Below are 22,165 nucleotides of genomic sequence, written 5' to 3' on the forward strand. Positions count from 1 at the left end.
GATGGACGGGTGGATGGACAGATGACTGGGTGGGTGAGCAGATGGATGCAGAGATGCATAGATGGGTGGATAAGTGAATGAGTGGGGGGATAGGTAGGCAGATATGTAGACGAATGGATGGATAGATGAGTGGATAGATGGTACATAGATGGGCAGATTGAGGGGCAAACATAATTTTGAAATGCCAATGTTATCCTCCTTCACACTCCATTCACAAACAATCAAGTGAAATAGAAAATCAGGTTATATTTTCTAATACGTATTAGAAAGTGAAATAGAAAATCAGGTCTATATTTTCTAAGATGTAAAGTGGGGTCTTAGGTCGGTGGCTCAACCATAATAAATGATGAATATGTTTTGAGTCCAACAATAAAGCCCAACATTCACCTTGAAGAAAATGTAGAGAAGGAAAACAATTCCAAAGTGAGCAGCTTCGCGTTTTCACAGATACTGGTTTGACAAGAAGACAGCCTTCTCATGCTGCTCAGAAACGGCAGAACCTCACCCCCACCCTCAACCTTTCCCTTCTTATCTGTAAGTAAGAGATTTCCTAGTTCAAAAAAAAAAGAAAAGGTAAGCTGACTTGGGGCCATAGTCAAGAAAGATTGCTATGAGGTATGTTCTGGGTCCATGGAGATTCAGCCAGCATCCCACACCATCTCCATCCATTCGGCCTATGCATCAGGGGGCGGGGCCAGGGTAGTCATAGATAACGGGAGTCTGCAAAAAGGTACCAGGCTTTGTACGCTTTCTGATATCTGTGAAGATCTAGAGCAGAGCCTTGCAAATATCAGCATGCTTTTTATAATAAAGCAAAGGAGTATTCATGCTCTGTAAGTATTTTCAAATGTTTGGGAACATTTTAAAAAGGTCCTTCAAATGCTAGCTTTCCTGATAAAGGCAACTGAGTGGCATGGTTCAGAGAGTCACATGTACTAGCTGTGTGCTCTTGTATGATTTTGTATGATCTTACTCGTCCTCCCCGAGACTCTCTGCCCTAATCTTTCAAGTTGGGTTCATGATAGTACCACTCATAAAGGGTGATACTGTTCAAGGGCAGTTATCGTTGTGCCTGGTCCATGCTAAGAGATGAAGAAACAATAGCTATTATTGTTGTTTCTATTCATAATGATAAGTATTAGTGGTAATCATATTAAGCATTATTAATGATGATAATAAGCATGATTAATAATAACATGTAATAATAATAATACGTAGTGATCCAGAAACTCCTACCCTGGCATCAGGTCATGGTTGCAGCCATTCAGAGGCATCCTTGGACTTCCCTCAGGCCTGTAGTTTTAAGCATTTCTGAAGATGCAAATGAAGACTTTCTAAAGTAAACAGGGTCCCAGACAGACTCCGGGAGTAATTACGGGGGAGAGAGGACAATAAGCCTGCTTCTCAGGGCTCCTGGGTGGGCGTCAGTGGGGCCCACCTCTGCCGGGGACTCGGAGGATGCCTCCAGAGCTGTCCTGCTTCTCTGCAGCCTGAGATCCCAGCCTTGGCAACAGGGATAAGAATTCCGGACTCAAATCTGCATTCTAGCTTCTTGCGAAAACAAACAGATGACAACATTCGGAATTGCAGCAACAGGAGACATAATTAATCTGGGAAGGAGAGGAAGAGAAGAGAGTTGTCAAGGAGACAGGAAAGGAAGGAGGGAGGGAGAGGGAAAGGATAGCACAGTTAGGATGGTGGGTGAGGCAAGAAAGTAGTCTAAGGATGGCAATGGTTTGGAGGAGGTGACCTGACAGAGAGCTGACAGCTGGGTAATGGGCAGCGCAAGGCATGACTTACGAGGAACCATTATTTGGTGAGCTGTCCAAGCTGCTGTGTGCAGGGATGAGCTGTTCTTCCAGGATAGAGATTCCTTGGAGATGTGCCTTTTAAACCTTTGCTTTGGAAATAAAAATACAATTGCTTTGCTAGATAGCCAGGGATTCTATATGTTACATATTTAAATAGGAAACATTTGTGGGTCTCAAGTTTTGTTATTTGATGAGAAAATAAGCGAGGATGTAGAAAAGCAATGGATTATATTAGTCAGAATTTAGAACTGAAAAAGACAAAGGTGTTTTATTTTTGGCCATTGTTTTGGTTTGGTAGTTGTTTTATTGTGTTGGCTATTGCTTGTTTTGAACCCCAGACTGAGAAAAACCATGGAAAAGCCTAAAGGATAACCCCACATGAGAATATCTACCTATTTAAGCAAAGAGTGAGAAATAGGGGACTTGCTGGAGCTGTACTGATGGGAAAGGAGAAGAGAGGTCCGGCAGCCCCACATGGATAATTGAGAGTTTACAAATGCCTGCAACTCATTCCTTGTCTCACCATTTTCTGAATGGTCTTCAGAGAAATGGTGGTGTGTTTCTCATCATTAAAACCCATCATTTTAAGAGGACATTATTTTTCAGACATAGAGGTTGACTCTAGTGCTGGCAATGACCCATCAGTGAGTTGATTTGAGGGAGATGGAGACATAACCCTTTAAAAATGTAGCTCATATAGTCCTAGGATCTACAGAGATGTTTTTGAGGGTTTTCCTCCAATACATGATTAATGCTGCATTGAAAATAAAATCAAGCCACCCTGGCATGATTTTTATGACAAAGAAATTGATACCACCCAGGAACTCTGTGCTAAGAACAATTTTGCCAGTGATCCTATCTTGTCTGAATGTGTGGTTTCTTTTTTGCAAAAATAAATAAATAAATAAGAGTCAGAGATCGTCACTTTTTACCCTTCTCTAGGTTTTTTTTACAGCTCCTGCAGATCTGTAAAACTCATCCACAGATATCTATGGAGCTCCTCTTGTGCATAAGATTTCCTGATCAGCCTGGTGAAGACACCAGAGGAATCCAGAGTCCCTGCCTTAAGGGGTTGTTCTAATTGTTTGGAAATTAAGTCCTCTAAATTGTTTGGAAATTCAGTGTCTGAAGACACTGAAAACTGGTGCTGGATGGAGGGTTTTCAGAAGGCTATCGCACTCAGTGGTCATTTTGATATCATCAAACTCACAGAAGCACAGATTGTGTTAGTATTCTTTCACACATAAGCAAAGTGGAAGTTTGTGTCTGCAACTGAATAGCCCAGAGATAAATCTTGCTCAGACACCACAAGATTCAGGGGCTCCAACATTGCTTTCTCCTGGGGGGGGGGGGGCAAGGTCACTAGGCCCAAGATTCCTGACTGACAGCGGTGCCCGCTGAGTCCCACTCCAAGTTTGGGGGTTCCACCGCTAAAAGAATTTAGACAAAGGAGAAGGCCAGTACAAATAAGTAGTAAAGTTTGTTAAAGAGACAACACGGACATGTTTAAGGGAGAAGCACACACTGAGCTGGAGTGGGTTAGCTTGCTTTATAGGAAGGATTTTGCTAGTGGCAGGTTTCCATAGTAACATTTGAGTACTAGGGGCTTATATGGTTTGCATTAACCCTGTGCTTACAGGTCTAGCATTGTATTAGGAAGAGGTAACTATTGATGCTTGTGACCTGCACAAATTTATCCAAAATTTGTCTTTGGGCAGATGTTTAACAATCTATACAACCCCAGGCTTTCTGTTATTAACTAAGAGTTTGCTCCAGGCCCATGACTTTATAAGCTTTTATAGTTTGGGAGGTTTTGATGGTTTGGGGAAATTTGGGGGGTTTAGGGGAAATTTTTGTCCATGAATGTTGCAGTTCAGATTAATTCCTTTGGAGCTAGATAAGAAACAAGGGACTTTCAGTTGTCCATTAACTCTTTTAGGAGCTGCATAGGGAACCAGGGATTTGCGGTTGTCCTAACTTATCCTGTTCTACAAGCTTAGCAACCCAGAGGAGAGATGGTCTTTGAGAGTGTGTTTATTAGAAAGCTCCTGCGAGGATTTTTATTGGCTCAGCTAGGCCATTTTTTTTTTTTTTTTTTTTTTTTTTTTTAATCTTTGATCCAATCCAGAAAAGGTGCTAGAGCAGGTCCAATGCCTGACGGACCATCTTGTATGGCCTGATGAGCGGGGATGAGTCTCACCTAATATGTCTTCTGTTAGCAGAAGGAGGAGGACGGGTAAAACCATGGATGGCCATCATGGCTGATTAATTCATAGCAGGGCAGTGTGGGCCAAGAAGGACTGGGCCAAAGGGACCTGGGCCTGCCTATAGTGAAGGCAAATTCTAGGGAGATAAATTCCTATGCAGAAGATGAGACAGTGCATCTGACAGGTAGGCAGTATCCATAGGGCAAGCCCTCTTATGTACTCTTCTTGTGTCCTGGATCTGTCTCTCATGCAGCATTGGAGTGGCTTCTTTTCATATTTATGTCTCCCACTGGACCTTGAGGAGGAGCATGCCTTATTAAATCATTGTAAGTGTCAGAGCTTTGGCATCAGACCCATCAAAAACTGGATCCTGACTCTGCTGTCATCTTGCTGTGTGACTTGGGCATGTCACTTAAACCTTCTGAACCTCAGCAGTCAAGTGGGAATATGATAGTATCTACCTTATAGGTGTAAGTTAGATAATGTAAGGAAATGACTTTGGACAATATTCAAGAAGTGGAAAATACTCCCTACGTGTCAACTGCAGTATCTTAGTATAGTATAAGCATATTATAGCTATTACCTGAGAGCTGGGAACTTGTCTCAGCTTTATCTCTTCAGAACCTCGTTGAGGCTGGTATCTAGAAAGTATTTCAATAAATACTTGTGTAACTGAGCCAAAGCTAGAGGCATAAGAGGAGATAGATAAGAAGGAGGGTCGGAGAAAGTGCAGGGGGCACTGTGAACCCTCCCACTCAGGCAGGGGTGTCAGTTGGGGTCCTCTGGGGAGCGCTGGGTTCTGTTTCAGGAGCAAGGCTTGGGTTAAGTGGCTCTCAAACACTGGGATGTGAGAAGGATGCTTGTTAAAAAGAGGCTCTCAGATATTCTGACTCAGCAGGTCTGGGGTTGCCCTCCTTCAAGAGTGCCAGAGGATCCAGCTGGTCACCTGTCTCCCTGAGAGACCATGCCGGTGTCTGGTTCATAAACTCTATTTCCATCATGGGCCAGTCATGAAGGGTCGTACTGGGCGCGGTGGCCAACTAAGGAAAAGCAGCCCAAGCAAAAGGGCAGCCATGCTTGAAACGGGGACTCAAGATTGCTGGATCTTCTAACGTTCCAAGGGGAACTGAAAATCAGGACTTCACAGGGAAGGTTCCTGGTTTTTGAGTGCTGGGAGAAGTATTCAGATTTTCTGAAAATACTGACTGACCAAACGAAGTATATCTGCAGGCCAGAGAAGCTGCCAATTTGAGGTCCTTGGTCTAAGGCAGTGGTTCTCACCAAAGGCAATTTTGTACCCAGAGAATATTTTGCACTGTCTGGAGATAATTTTGGCTGTCACAACTTGGGAATGGGGGTGGAGTGGGGAATACCACTGGCATCTAATGGGTAGAGGCTAGGAATGCTGCTAAGCATTGTACAATGCACAGGACCGGCCCCATCACAAAGAATCATCTGGCTCCAAATGTCAGTAGTGCCAAGGTTGAGGGGGTCTGCTCTAAGTGAGTTTGAGTTGTCTGTAGGCAAAAGAAAGACGCAGAGGACAGGAACCAGGCAGGACCCAGGGCCAGCTGCTTTCACGGTGGCCAGCTCTTAGGGCTGCTTAGCCTGATTTTACAGGCTTATTTGGGTCAGAAAACCAAGGCTCTGCCCTTTCAACCCCAAGGAACCACAGCTACTGTGGCTGAACTCTTCTTGGCCCAATTTCATCGTTTTCCACAGTCCACTTCCTGTGCACAAAGGAAACAGTCTGCCGCTCCCTACCTCCACAGGCATGAAAGTAACGTGAGAATGTCAAGAGTAAGTGCTAATGCATTGCTGCTTGGGTCCCCAAGGGCTGGGGATGAATTTATGTGCTAGAGATTATCAGGGTTTTGGCCTCCTTGTTCTTGGTGGAATGTTTGGTTTGGTTTTCTTATTCAGTAGTTTCTGAAACTACAGTTGAGACTATTTTCCTTGCCAACCAATCCTACCATAAAAGACAATGCCTTTGAATCCAGCGCAATTCAGTTGAGTGTTTGTGGGGCACCTACTCTGTGGTTAGCCCCATGCTTGGTGGGGTGGGGTGGGAGTGATGGAGGTAGGGGTGCTCTGGTAGGTTCCATTGGGTGGCTTAAAGCCATACTGAAGAAACACAAGAACCAGACCTCCAGCCCCTCCCTATGCAACCCACCCTCTGTATACCGTTTTTCACTTCCTGAAGCACAGCTCTGATCATCACACTGTCCTGCAGAGATCTGCAGCCGTCCTCAGTTCCTTTTGGAAAGAAGCCTGCACTCCATAAGCCTCTGCGAACTGGCCCAACCTCCATTTCAAGCCCATCTCCTGCTGTTCCCATGCTGTGCTCGCTTCTCTCTGTAAATCAGACTTCTCCTTGTGTGTGACCTCCAGGCGTTTGCCCAGCCTGCGTCCTGGCCTAGAATGCTTTGTATGGCCATTCAGAGCAGAGGAGATGGCTCCTCATCACTCCATCCCGCATCACTTCACCTTTCACTCTTTTACAGCTTTTCTCACCTTCTGGCTTAGAATTATCTGTGTTCTTGACCCTCGGCCCTGCCAAACTGGGAGGTTCTTAAGGGAAGTGTTTGTAAAAGGATCAACTTTATATTCCCTTCTCTGGTCCCCTTCCTAGCCTTGTCTCTAGTATCTAGTAGGTATTAATCCAGACTGTACTAATATTTCCCAATAATTTAACTTGTGCCCCCCATAGTGCCAGGTGTTGCTGTATGTGTTATCTCTTTTAATAGTCACAGGAACTCCCTTGAAACTGTCATTTCATTTGGTCCTAGAGTCATTCAACAAATACATTTATTGAGCACCTGCTATGTGGTAAGCTTTGGGATATGTCTCAGAGAAAGTGAGATGCTACACGTGGGGTGCCTTAGAAGCAAACGCTGAGAAGTCCGAACTGAGCTGATAGATGGATTAGGGAGAGTTCTTAGGATCTGGAAGGGAAGGGAGAAAACAGGACAAAATCAAGCTGTTTAGCAGGCAGACTTTGTCGAAGGCTTCACCAGCCCTCAGTAAGTTCTGAAGATGGAAAAGGCAAGCTCTATACCTCTGATAGACCAGATTTTGGATGAGGACCATCCTAGGAAAAGATGCTTTCTGGCCAACCTCAAAAGGTGCTCATGGCTGAGCAGCTGGGGGATGGGGCAGCACATCACAGCATTCACTACCAGAGGCAGAATCCCATTGCCCTCATGGGACTTATATATTCAAGTGGAGGGGACAAATAACAAATGAATAAACAAGCCAAATAATCACACTTCCCTTTATGACTGCAAAGAAGGGCATAAACGGGGTGATGTGGTAAAGAGACACTTCAGATTGAGGGGAAGGTTCTCTGTGAGGAAGGTGGTGTTGGGGAGGGCTGGGAAAGGCCACTTGGGCTTTTGATGGGGCCTGAGATTGGGGGAAAAAAGTGAGATGCACCGGCTGTCGGAGGAGAACTAGGGAATTGTCCCTGGCTGAGGGCTCATGGAGTTGGAGTCGACTGTCAACATCATGATGGTATTGGTTCATGCTGTTAGGAGCTTCATTATGCAGTGCATGCCACCTTACCTCACTTAATCCTCACAATTCAGAGATTATCATCCTCCCATTTTACAGATGGGTAAGTCCATCCATGAGATAGAGCCCCACTGGGATCCAGGTGTCTGTGACTCCAAAATTCACCTCTTTCTACATATAGCCAGGCCTCAGAAGTCAGGCTAAATATTACAGAGCTACAGTGGTCAAAACAGCATGGTACTGACATAAAGATAGATATACTGACCAATGGAATTGAATTGAGTATTCAAAAATAGAACCTCTCATCTACAGACAATTAATCTTTGATAAGGCAGTCAAGCCAACTTACCTGGGACCAAGCAACTGCTTCAATAAATGGTATTTGGAGAACTGGATATCCATATGCAAAAGAATGAAAGAGGACCCCTATTTCATACCTTATTAAAAAATTGACTCAAAATGGATCGAAGGCCTAAACAGTAGAGCTAAGACTATACAACTTTTAGAAGAAAATGTAGGGAAATATCTTATGGATCTTGTGAAAGGAGGTGGTTTTCTAGATCTTACACCCAAAGTGCGAGCAGTGAAAAAAAGAAAGAAAGAAATGGTATCTCCTCAAAATGAAACTCTTACATGCATCAAAGAACTTTGTCAGGAAAGTAAAAAGACAACCTATGCAATAGGAGACAATACTTGGAAATCATATGTCAGATAAGGGTTTAATATCCAGAATATATAAACAGATTGTACAACTCAACAAAAAGACAAACAACCTCATTAAAAAATGGGCAAAAGACATGGACAGATACTTTTCAGAAGAGGAAATACAAATGGCTCAAAAACATATGAAAACATGCTCAACCACACTGGCTATTAGGGAAATACAAATCAAAACCACAATGAGCTATCATCTCACACCTACTAGAATGGCCATTATAAAAAAAACAGAAAACAACAAGTGCTGGAAAGGATGTGGAGAAAGAGGCACACATTCACTGTTGGTGGTGATGTAAAAAGGTGCAGCTGCTCTGGAGGCAGTTTGGTGGTTACTCAGAAAGTTAAATATGGAATTGCCATATGCTCCAGCAGTCCCATTACTGGGTATATACTCAGGCAAGGACACATGCAGACATTTGCACACCGATGTTTATAGTGGCATTATTTGCAAGTGCCAAGAGAAGGAAATAGCCCAAATCTCCATGAATGAACGAGTGTCTAAAGAAACTGTGGTATATCCATATGATGAAATATTATGCAGCTGTAAGACAGAATAAAATCATGAAGCATATAATACCATGGATGAACCTTAAGGACATTATGCTAAGTGAAATTAGCCAGAAACAAAAGGACAAATACACTATGTTCTCACTAATATGAGCTAACATTAATGAGTGAACTTTGAGAGTTAAAGTTGAGAACACAGGTTATCAAGAGATAGAAAGAGGGCAGAGATTGGGCATTTGATGCTGAAGGAATACAGACTGTTCAACAGGACTGATTGTAAAGACCCAGAAATGGATAGCACAATACTGTGTGATGGTAGCACAATATTGTAAATGCACTGAATGAAGCTGAGAGTGAGTGTGGGTGAGGGAGGAAGGCTGGGGGCATTTATGACACAAGAAGGTGTGGAAAATGGGATAGTTTACAGGGGAGAAAAAATACAATAAATGAAAACTGGGTCTATAGTTAAAAGTCAAATTGTGCTAAGCTTCCATTGAACGTAACAAAGACAGTATGCCAAAGCTAAATGTCAATAAGTTGGAGATTGGGAGAGGGGTATGGGATGCTTTCGGAAGAAATGAAAATGTCCTTATTTAGATTGTGGTGAAAGCATAGCAGGAACCACTGATTTTTTACTTAGGTTGGGTTGTAGGATATGTGTTTAAAAATAAACAGGGAAATGGCAACATAGTGAGGTGTGGAATTTAGTTCATCCTCCAGAGCAGCTAGTTAATAGCCAAGAACTATATGGAACAACTGTTGGGGGGACATCAGTGACCAGACACACATCAGACACCAGTCTGGAATGGGTGAAATGGCTGGGATCCCACACAGAACTGTAGGTCTTGCAAGCTGTGGAGGCTGGCACCCCTCCCCCAGAGGCACCGCAGGTTGGTTCCCTCAGGGGAAAGGAAACAGATGTTAGTGGTAGCAAGGAATTAGCTCAACTAAGCTCCAGTTGCAGAATTAATTATCAAAATCTGTCTGCTGAAAACAGGCCCTGAGCACAGATAAACCTGGAATAAGCACTAAAGGCACCAGGAGTTTTAGCCCCAGCAGAGAGGGAGTGGGGCTGACTGAAGAAAAAAAAAAACCAACAATAAAACACCAGAGGCTTTTTGAGTAAGCACAAAATATGAAAAGGGCTGGGGGAATGCGATATTGGCTCAGTGGCAGAATTCTTGCCTGCCATGCCAGAGACCCAGGTTTGATTTCCCAGTGCCTGTCCATGTAAAAAAAAAAAAAAAGGAAAAGAAAAGGGCTGGACCCTAAGAAAAGGAGGCACATAGAGCCTGGGACACATAGAGCCATGTACCAACTCCAGCTCTTGATTGGCAAACCCAGAAAGCAGGAGACCAGCTCTGAAAACGCCTTTTTGGTTGTTGTTTTAACTTCTTAGCAGTTCATCAGATAGAACTGCTGGCACTCTCAGGCTCCAGCACTGTCCCAGGCAAGGGCAGAATTAAGGCATGTCTGAGAGACAAAGTAAATAGTCAAGTGGATGAGGACAATTCCCTAAAGGGTGTATCTTCCCCCAAGAAAAGGGGGGCAGGCCCAGACCAAGTGGAGGCCTCCTTCAGGGAATTCAGGCCCCAGGGGCTGGAAAACAGAAGCAAGCTAAGTCTGCCTACTACCTTAGCCTCCATCTCAGTCACACCACTGGCAGGCACCACATCACTTTACGCTGGTGGGAAGCTGCAGGCAGACAAGCACCATATGCTGGGCAGGACAGGAAAAACATAGAGTCTAGACGTTTCATAGGAAGGTCTGACAACCTGCTGGATCTCACCTTTAGGGCGGCTACTCTCTCCTCCTGAGATGTGGGCCTGTCTGGTCTGCAAAAATATTACTGGGGTTGATTACATCTGAGGAGACCCTCCTCAAAAAAAAAAGGTCCATATAGGCAGGGCAAGAAACAGAAAAACAAGAGCTGAAAAATTCTGATCAGTTAAACAGAACCTATGCTAGAGGTCTAGAATAAGTTGAAATGAATGTCAAAGAACAAATAGAGAACAAAGCTGTCCAAAAAGAAAACCCTATGTAAAAGAGTGAAAATGACCTTGAGAATAAACTAATTAAGGAAATCAAATGCCTAGACACCAGGAAAAAAAATGAGTCATACTAGGAAGATCAAAGATATGACCCAATCAAAGGAACAAACCAACATTTCAAATGAGATATAAGAGTTGAAACAACTAATTCAGGATGTTCGAACAGACATGCAAAATCTCATAAAAAATTAAATCAACAAGTTGAGGGAGATATAAAGAAGATATGAGAAAACATGAAGAAGAACCAAAAGTTTGAAAAAACAAATCACAGAACTTATGGGAATGAAAGACACAATAGAACAGGTGAAAAAAAAATAACAATGGAGACCTATAACAATAGATATGAAGAGGCAGAAGAAAGGATTAGTGAACTGGAGGACAGGACATCTGAAATCCAGCCCACAGAAGAAAATATAGGGAAAAGAATGGAAAAGTGTGGGCAGGGTCTCAGGTAATTGAATGAGAACATGAAGCACATGAATATACATGTTATGGGTGTCCAAGAAGGGAAAAGGAACCTAAAGACTAATGGAGGAAATAATCACTGAAAATTTCCCATCTCTTATGAAAGACATAAAATTACAGATCCAGGAAGTACAGTATACCCCAAACAGAATAGATCCAAATAGATCTACCCCAAGACACTTACTAGTCAGAATGTCAAATGTCAAAGCAAAGAATTTTGAAAGCAGTAAGAGAAAAGCAATCCATCGCATACAAGGGTAGTTTGATAAGACTATGTTTGGATTTCTTGGCAGAAACCATGGAGGCAAGAAGGCAGTGGTATGATATATTTAAGATTCTGAAAGAGAAGAACTGCCAACCAAGAATTCTATGACCATTAAAACTATCCTTCAAAAATGAGGGAGATTAAAATATTTTCAGACAGTCACTGAGAAAATTTGTGATTAAGAGACTACCAGTTCTATAAGAAATACTGAAGGGAACACTATGGACAGATAGGAAAAGATAGGAGAGAGTGGTCTGGAGAAGAGTGCAGAAATGAAGACTATCACTAAAGGTAAAGAGAGAAAAAAATAGATATGACATATACAATCCAAAAGACAAAAAGCTAGAAGAAAGTGCTGCCTTTAAAATAATAGCATTAAATATTGGTGGACTAAAATCCCCAATCAAAAGACATGGACTGGCAGAATGGATTAAAAACACGACCCATCTATATGCTGTCTACAGGAGACACTTTAGACCCAAGGGCAAAAATAGCTTGAAAGTGAAAGGTTGGAAAAAGGTATTTCATGCAAAAAAATAGAAAATAAACAACAACAACAAAAAAACAACAACCAGAGAAGAGTACGGGTAACTGTACTAATACCAGACAAACTAGACTTCAAATGTAAAATAATGAAGAAAGACAAAGAAGGACATTATGTTAATAAAAGGAACAATTCACCAAGAAGACATAACAATCATAAATATTTGTGGACTGAGCCAGATTGATCCAAAATACATGAGGCACACACAAACAACACTGAAGAGAGAAGTAGACACCTCTACCATAATAGTTGGAGACTTCAGTTCCCTATTCTCATCAAAGATAGAACATCTAGACAGAGAATTAATAAAGAAACAGAGATTTTAAATAATATAATAAATGAACTAGATTTAACAGACATTTATGGGACATTACACCCCACAACAGCAGGATACACATTTTTCTCAAGTGCTCATGGATCATTCTCAAGGATAGACCATATGCTGGGTCACAAAGCAGATCTCAATAATTTTGTATAATGCTCAAATTACATAGAGCACTTTCTCACATCATAATGGAATGAAGTTGGAAATCAGTAACAGGTAGAGGGCCAGAAAATTCACAAACATATGGAGACTAAACAATACAGTCTTAGGCAACTAATGGGCAAAGGAAGACATTACAGGAGAAATCAGTAAATATCCAAGGTATATGAAAATGAAAACACAACATATCAAAATTTATGGGATGCAGCAAAGGCAGTGCTGAGAATGAAATTATTGCCCTAAATACCTATATTAAAAATAAGAAAGAGCAAAAAATGAGGAGTTAACTGTTCACCTGGAAGAACTAGAGAAAGAACAGCAAACTAACCCCAAAGCAAACAAAAGGAAAGAAATATAATGAAGATTGGAGCAGAAGTAAATGAAATTGAGATTATGAAAACAATTGAAATTATGAAAACCAGAAGTTGGTTCTTTGAGAAAATCAATAAAATCAATTGACTCTTAGGTAGGCTGACAAAAGAGAGAGAGAGAGAGCAAGGGGGGTGGTGGTGTAAATAAATACAATCAGAAATGGAAAGGGGGACAAACCATTGACCACACAGAAATAAAGGAGGCAATGAGAGGATACTATGAGCAACTATATGTTAATGTACTAGACAATGTAGATGAAATGGACAACTTCCTAGAAATGCATGAACCACCATATTGACTTGAGAAGAAATAGATGATCTTAACAAATCAATCACAAGTAAAGAGATTGACTCAGTCATCAAGAAACTTCCCAGAAAGAAAAATCCAGGACCAGATGGCTTCACGTGTGAATTCTCCCAAACATTCAAGAAAGAATTAGTGTTAATCCTGCTCAAATTCTTCAAAAAAAAAACTGAAAAGGAGGGAAGGCTACCTAATTTATTCTATGAAGCCAACATATCCCTAATACCAAAGCCAGACAAAGGTGCTACAAGAAAATTACAGACCAATCTCTTTAATGAATATAGATGCAAAAATCCTCAACAAAATACTTGCAAATTGAATACAGTAGCACATTAAAAGAATTATACACCATGACCAAGTGGGATTTATTCCAGGTATGCAAGGATGGTTCAATACAAGAAAATAAATTAATGTAATATACCACACCAATAAGTCAAAGTGGAACAGCCACATGATCATCTCCATTGCTGCAGGAATGGCATTTGGCAAAATTAAACATCCTTTCTTGAAGAAAACACTCCAAAGGATAGGAATAGAAGGGAACTTCATCAACATGATGGAGGGAATATATGAAAAACCCACAGCTAACATCATCCTCAAAAGACTGAAAGCTTTCGCTCTAAGATCAGGAACAAGGTGAGGATGCCCACTGTCACTGCTGTTATTCAACATTGTACTGGAAGTTCTAACCAGAGCAATTAGACAAGAAAAAGAAATAAAAGGCATCCAAATTGGAAAGGAAGAAGTAAAACTCACTGTTTGCAGATGACATGATACTATATGTCAAAGATCCTGAAAAATCTACAACAAGACTATAGAGCTAATAAATGAGTACAACAAAATGGCAGGGTACAAGATCATCACCCAAAAATCAGCAGTGTTTCTATACACTAGTAATGAACAATCTGAGGAGGAAATCAAGAAAAAAAATTCCATTTATAATAACAACCAAAAGAATTAAATATTTAGGAATACATTTAACTAAGGACACAAAAGCCCTATACACAGAAAATTATAAGAAATTGCTAAAAGAAGTCATGGAAGACTTAAATAAATGGAAAAGTATGCTGTGTTCATGGATGGGGAGACTAAAGATAGTTAAGATGTCACTTCTACCCAAATTGATTTGTAGATTCAAAGCAATACCAATTAAAGTCCCAACAACTTACTTTGCAGAGATAGAGAAACCAATAACCAGATTTATTCAGAAGGGCAGGGTGCCCCAAATAGCAAAAAATATCTTGAGAAAGAAAAATGAAGTGGGAGGTCTCACACTACCTGACTTTAAGGTATGTTAAATCTACAGTGGTCAAAGCAGCATGGTACTGGCATAAAGATAGATACATTGACCAATGGAATTGAATTGAGTATTCAGAAATAGACCCTCTCATCTATGGATAATTGATCTTTGATAAGTTGCTCAAGCCAACACAACTGGGACAGAGTAGCCTTTTCAATAAACGGTGTTTGGAGAACTGAATATCCATACGCAAAAGAATGAAAGAGGATCCATATCTCACACCCTATACAAAAATTGACTGAAAGTGGGTCAAAGACCTGAACAGTAGAGTTAAGACCATGCAACCTATATATGGAAAATGTAGAGAAATATCTTATAAATCTTGTGATAGGAGGTTTACTAGACCTTACACCCAAAGCGTGAACAATGAAAAAAGAAAGAAAGAAGTGGGATCTCCTCAAAATTAAACACTTTTGTACATCAAAGAACTTTTTCAGGAAAGTAAAAAGGCAGCCTACACGATGGGGGACAATATTTGGAAACCACATACCAGGTAAAGGTTTAATATCCAAGATATGTAAAAAGATTCTGTAACTCAGCAACAAAAAAGACAAGCAACCTAATTTAAAAATGGGCAAAAGACACGAACAGATACTTTTCAGAAGAGAAAATACAAATGGCTAAAAAACACATGAAAAGATGCTAAATTTCATTGGATATTAGGGAATATAAATCAAAATCACAATGAGATATTATCTCACACCTCCTAGAATGGCCATTATCAAAAAAACAGAAAACAGTAAGTGGTGGAGAGGATGTGGAGACAGAGGCACACTTATTCACTATTAGTGGGAATGTAGAAGGGTGCAACTGCTCTGGAAAGCAATTTGGCAGTTCCTCAGGAAAGTAAGTATAGAATTGCCATGTGATCCACCAATCCCATTACTAAGTATATATTCAGAGGAACTGAAGGCAAGGACACAAATGGACATTTGCTCACTGATGTTTATAGCAGCACTGTTTATGATTGTCAAGAGAAGGAAACGGTCCATATGTCCATCAATGGACGAGTGGCTAAACAAGCTGTGGTGTATACATACAGTGGAATATTATGCAGCTGTAAGATGGAATAAAGCCATGAAGCATGTAACACTGTGGATGAACCTTGAGGACATTATGCTGAGTGAGATTAGCCAGAAACAAAAGAACAAATACTGTATGGTCTCACTAATATGAACTAACATGAATGAATATAATTTGGTAGTTAAAGTTGAGAACACAAGTTATCAGGAGATAGAAAGAGGGTAGAGATTGGGCATATAGGGCTGAAGGAATACAAAATGTACAACAGGACTGATTGTAAAAATTCAGAAATGTGTAGCACAATACTATCTGATAGTAGTACAATAATAGAATTACACTGAGTGAAGCTAAATGTGTGTTTGGTTGAGGGCACATATGACACCAGAAGGAAAGGTAGAGGATAAAGACTGAGATGGTATAACTTAGGAATGCCTAGAGTAGACAATGATGGTGATTAAATGCACAAATAAAAATGAAGAGAAAGAGATACAGGTGCTGGAGAAAATGTGGAGAGGGAGATGTATTCACTGTTATCTATTTACTGTAGGTAGGGAGGTGGGGAGGTGCCGAGGTGCCACCCTCTTGGGGGCAGTGTGGTGGCTCCACAGGAGGCTAGGATGGGGCTGTTGTGTGATCCTGCAACCCTGTAGTTAGGTGTATACTTGGAAGAACTGAGAGCGGGACACAAATGGACATTTGCACACTGGTATTTATGGGGCGTTTGCAGTATGCAATGGTAGGGATGGCCTAAGGGTACCATCGCCTGAGGAATGGAAGGGGGAACTGTCGTGTATACATACAATGGACTATTGAGGGGCTGCAGGAAGGAATGAAGTTATGAGGTGTGCAACTAGGTGAATAAACTTTGAGGACAGTATGGTGAAGGAAATAAGCCAGAAATGAAATTATAATGCTTCACTAATACAGACTAACAATAATGTGCAAACTCTGACTATTGCATTTGAGAGCACAGCCTATCAGAAAGGTCTGTTGTAAAGGTTCCTGGATTGTAAACTCTTACAGCAGTCACATCTATTCCGGATCTGTGATTGTTATTTTTCAATTCTGAGATGCAGAGCTCTTTGTGTATAATTTGCTCATTCCCTGGAACTTTGGGTATTTATATGATACCTGAGACTCAGAGCTAGAGTTCTGCAGCTATGAAAGTCAGCGTTACCACATATAGCAACTGTCAAAAATGCTGAGAAATTGATCAGACTTCAATTAGAGACATGAATGAAGCTGATCTGGTTAAAAATAAGGTAAATCAGACTAAAGGGTAAAGGATGATATTGACTGTATTTTAAAACTTCAACTTCTGTCTGAGACCAAAGGAAGAGATATTTATTTGGTGCAAAATTTTTATTTTGGTAGCACACTATCTAATCTAACTTGTATGGTCAGCTTATTCAAGCACCATACTTATGTGGAATCTTGAATAGGGGGTGAGATCTTGTTGTACAGATTGGTATGATGTCCCAATATATCCCAGAGTAATCTGGGAAGAAGATTAAAAAGTATTTATAAAGCCCCCTTGAGGGACTGGGGGAAAAGATGGGAATATCAAAATTCCCCACCTGGGAAAACCTGATATTCTTGCAATCACTGGGGACTGCCAATTTGATGGGACACACCCTTGATCTTGCCCTTTTGAAACCTATTCCTGCAAAGAAGAAGCTAAGCTTTCTTATGATTATGCCTTAGAGTCACCCCCGAGACTCTCTTTTGTTGCTCAGATGTGGCCTCTCTCTCTAAGCCAACTCCGCATGTCAATTCACTGCCCTTCCCCTTATATAGGACATGAGTCCTAGGTGTATAAATTTCTTATAATGTGGGGTATGACTCCAAGGGATGAACCAGGACCCAGCATTTTGGGATAGAGAAAGCCTTCCTGACCAAAACGGGAAAGAGAAATGAAACAAAGTAAAGTTTCAGTGGCTGAGGGATCTCAAACAGAGTCAAGAGGTCAGGTCATTCTGGAGGTTATTCTTAAACATTATGTAGATATCCCTTTTCAGCTTTGGGTGTATTGGAGAAACTAAAGGGAAATACCTGAAACTGTTGAACTGCAATCCTGTAGCCTTGATTCTGGAAGATGATTGAATAACTACAGAACTTTTAAGGTATGATTTTGTGATTATGAAAAGTTTGTGACTGACACTCCCTTTACCCAGTGAAAGAACAAATGAGTAAAGACAAAATAATAATAATAATAATAATAATAATAATAATAATAATAGGGCAGGGGATGAGTATGGGATGTTTTGGGCATTCTTTTTTACTTTTATTCTTATGTTTTATTTTTTGGAGTAATGAAAATGTTCAAAAATCAATGTGATGATGAGTGATGATACTATGAACCACTGATTGTACAATTTGGATGATGATATGATATAGGAATATATATCTCATTAAAATTACATTTAAAATAAAATTCACGCTAAGGAGCAAGGACTTTATCCTGTAGGCAAAGAGAAGTTTTTGGAGGAATGCAATGAGAAGTACATTTTCAGGAAATGACGCAGGCACTGGCATGCAGGACAAGACCATTAGCTCAAAGAGACAAGCAACATGGGCCTGTGATGATGATGTGTTTGCCCTGAGAACTGGTGGTGGGAAATGAGAACGTATTCCAGAGAATCCTTTTGGCTACAAGTAAGAGAAAAACCTCAACTCAAAATGGCTTAAACAGAGGGCCAAGATGGCGGCTTAGTAAGGTACATGCGTCTTAGTTCCTCCTCCAGAGCAACTACTAGGTGACCAGAAACAGTGCAGAACAGCTCCCGGGGCCACGGCAGGGACCAGACACACAGTGTACCCCAGTCTGGACTGGCTGGACCGGCTGCGAGACTCCGCTGCGGTGAGCTCCCCGAGCGACCGGCGCCCCTCCCCCACAGGCGGCTTCCCAGTCCGGCAGCAAGTCTCGGATCAGTGAGTTCCCCAAGCCATGGCGGCCGATGGCTGGTGCCCCTCCCCCACAGGTGGCTGCCCGGAGGGAGAGGAGGGAGTTTCCGACAGTGGCAGGGACTGGGTCCAACCAAACACCAATAGTGGCATTAAAAAAAGAGCTGCAACATCTTTTGCTGGTGGGACCGGCAGACAGACAAGTGCCACATACTGGGCAGGATGAAAAAAACAGAGCCCAGAGACTTCACAGGAAAGTCTTTCAAACTGCTGGGTCTCACACTCAGGGAAATCTGATTAAATGTCCAGACGCCAGCAAAAAATAACAAATCACACGAGGAAAATTGAAGATATGGCCCAGTCAAAGGAACAAACCAATAGTTCAATGAGATACAGGAGCTGAGACAACAATTCTGAATATACGAACAGAAATGGAAAACCTCTTCAAAAACCAAATCAATAAATTGAGGGAGGACATGAAGAAGGCAAAGGATGAACAAAAAGAAGAAATGGAAAGTCTAAAAAAACAAATCACAGAACTTATGGGAATGAAAGATACAGTAGAAGAGATGAAAAAAACAGTGGAAACCTACAATGGTAGATTTCAAGAGACAGAGGTTAGAATTAGTGAACTGGAGGATGGAACATCTGAAATCCAAAAAGAAACAGAAATTATAGGGAAAAGAATGGAAAAATTTGAGCAGGGGGTCAGGGAATTGAATGATAATATGAAGCGCACAAATATACGTGTTGTGGGTGTACCAGAGGGAGAAGAGAAGGGAAAAGGAGGAGAAAAACTAATGGAAGAAATTATCACTGAAAATTTCCCAACTCTTATGAAAGACTTAAAATTACAGATCCAAGAAGTGCAGCGCACCCCAAAGAGAATAGACCCAAATAGGCGTTCTCCAAGACACTTACTAGTTAGAATGTCAGAGGTCAAAGAGAAAGAGAGGATCTTGAAAGCAGCAAGAGAAAAACAATCCATCACATACAAGGGAAACCCAATAAGACTATGTGTAGATTTCTCAGCAGAAACCATGGAAGCTAGAAGACAGTGGGATGATATATTTAAATTACTAAAAGAGAAAAACTGCCAACCAAGAATTCTATATCCAGCAAAACTGTCCTTCAAAAATGAGGGAGAAATTAAAATATTTTCAGACAAAAAATCACTGAGAGAATTTGTGACCAAGAGACCAGCTCTGCAAGAAATACTAAAGGGAGCACTAGAGTCAGATGCAAAAAGACAGAAGAGAGCAGTGTGGAGAAGAGTGTAGAAAGAAGGAAAATCAGATATGATATATATAATACAAAAGGCAAAATGGTAGAGGAAAGTATTACCCAAACAGTAATAACACTAAATGTTAATGGACTGAATTCCCCAATCAAAAGACATAGACTGGCAGAGGGATTAAAAAACAGGATCCTTCTATATGCTGTCTACAGGAAACACATCTTAGACCCAAAGATAAACATAGGTTGAAAGTGAAAGGTTGGGAAAAGACATTTCATGCAAATAACAACCAGAAAAGAGCAGGAGTAGCTATACTAATATCCAACAAGTTAGACTTCAAATGTAAAACAGTTAAAAGAGACAAAGAAGGACACTATCTACTAATAAAAGGAACAATTAAACAAGAAAACATAACAATCATAAATATTTACGCACCGAATCAGAATGCCCCAAAATACGTGAGGAATACTCTAAAAATACTGAAAAGGGAACTAGACACATCTACCATAATAGTTGGAGACTTCAATTCCCCACTCTTATCAATGGACAGAACATCTAGACAGAGGATCAATAAAGAAACAGAGAATTTGAATATTACAATAAATGAGCTAGACTTAACAGACATTTATAGGACATTACACCCCACAACAGCAGGATACACCTTTTTTTCAAGTGCTCATGGATCATTCTCAAAGATAGACCATATGCTGGGTCACAAAGCAAGTCTCAACAAATTTAAAAAGATTGAAATCATACACAGCACTTTCTCGGATCATAAAGGAATGAAGTTGGAAATCAACAATAGGCAGAGTGCCAGAAAATTCACAAATACGTGGAGGCTCAACAACACACTCTTAAACAACCAGTGGGTCAAGGAAGAAATTACAAGAGAAATTAGTAAATATCTCGAGACGAATGAAAATGAAAACACAACATATCAAAACCTATGGGATGCAGCAAAGGCAGTGCTAAGAGGGAAATTTATTGCCCTAAATGCCTATATCAAAAAAGAAGAAAGGGCAAAAATTCGGGAATTAACTGTCCACTTGGAAGAACTGGAGAAAGAACAGCAAACTAACCCCAAAGCAAGCAAAAGGAAAGAAATAACAAAGATTAGAGCAGAAATGAATGAAATTGAGAACATGAAAACAATACAGAAAATCAATAAGACCAGAAGTTGGTTCTATGAGAAAATCAATAAGATTGATGGGCCCTTAGCAAGATTGACAAAAAGAAGAAGAGAGAGGACGCAAATAAATAGGATCAGAAATGGAAGAGGAGACATACCTACTGACCTCACAGAAATAAAGGAGGTAATAACAGGATACTATGAACAGCTTTACGCTAATAAATACAACAATTTAGATGAAATGGACGGGTCCTAGAAAGACATGAACAACCAACTTTGACTCAAGAAGAACTAGATGACCTCAACAAACCAATCACAAGTAAAGAAATTGAATTAGTCATTCAAAAGCTTCCTAAAAAGAAAAGTCCAGGACCAGACGGCTTCACATGTGAATTCTACCAAACGTTCCAGAAAGAATTATTACCAACTCTCCTCAAACTCTTCAAAAAAATCAAAGTGGAGGGAAAACTACCTAATTCATTCTATGAAGCCAACATCACCCTCATACCAAAACCAGGCAAAGATATTACAAAAAAAGAAAACTACAGACCAATCTCTCTAATGAATATAGATGCAAAAATCCTCAACAAAATTCTAGCAAATCGTATCCAACAACACATTAAAAGAATTATACATCATGACCAAGTAGGATTCATCCCAGGTATGCAAGGATGGTTCAACATAAGAAAATCAATTAATGTAATACACCATATCAACAAATCAAAGCTGAAAAATCACATGATCTTCTCAATTGATGCAGAGAAGGCATTCGACAAGATTCAACATCCTTTCCTGTTGAAAACACTTCAAAAGATAGGAATACAAGGGAACTTCCTTAAAATGATAGAGGGAATATATGAAAAACCCACAGCTAATATCATCCTCAATGGGGAAAAATTGAAAACTTTCCCCCTAAGATCAGGAACAAGACAAGGATGTTCACTATCACCACTATTATTCAACACTGTGTTGGAGGTTCTAGCCAGAGCAATTAGACAAGAAAAAGAAATACAAGGCATCAAAATTGGAAAGGAAGAAGTAAAACTATCACTGTTTGCAGATGATATGATACTATACGTCGAAAACACGGAAAAATCCACAACAAAATTACTAGAGCTAATAAATGAGTACAGCAAAGAAGCAGGTTACAAGATCAACATTCAAAAATCTGTAACATTTCTATATACTAGTAATGAACAAGCTGAGGGGGAAATCAAGAAACGAATTCCATTTACAATTGCAACTAAAAGAATAAAATACTTAGGAATAAATTTAACTAAAGAGAAAAAAGACCTATACAAAGAAAACTACAAAAAACTGTTAAAAGAAATCA

The 22,165-nt window shown here is 40.4% G+C and overlaps 1 protein-coding gene and 1 long non-coding RNA gene across 6 annotated transcripts in view; one reads left to right on the top strand and one right to left on the bottom strand.

Annotated features, from left to right (window-relative positions):
• The window catches only part of LOC143647043 (uncharacterized), a 75,740-nt gene extending 73,950 nt beyond the window's left edge, over nt 1–1,790 (bottom strand). The window contains exon 1 of the long non-coding RNA XR_013157797.1: nt 1,237–1,790. This is a non-coding gene — a long non-coding RNA (uncharacterized LOC143647043). The remainder of the gene's footprint in view (nt 1–1,236) is intronic.
• Nucleotides 1–22,165, top strand: part of SRGAP3 (SLIT-ROBO Rho GTPase activating protein 3) — a 304,458-nt gene that overhangs the window by 164,789 nt on the left and 117,504 nt on the right. The gene's annotated exons all lie outside the window — the stretch shown is intronic.

Source organism: Tamandua tetradactyla, chromosome 9 (assembly GCF_023851605.1).
Source record: "Tamandua tetradactyla isolate mTamTet1 chromosome 9, mTamTet1.pri, whole genome shotgun sequence".
NCBI lineage: Eukaryota > Metazoa > Chordata > Mammalia > Pilosa > Myrmecophagidae > Tamandua > Tamandua tetradactyla.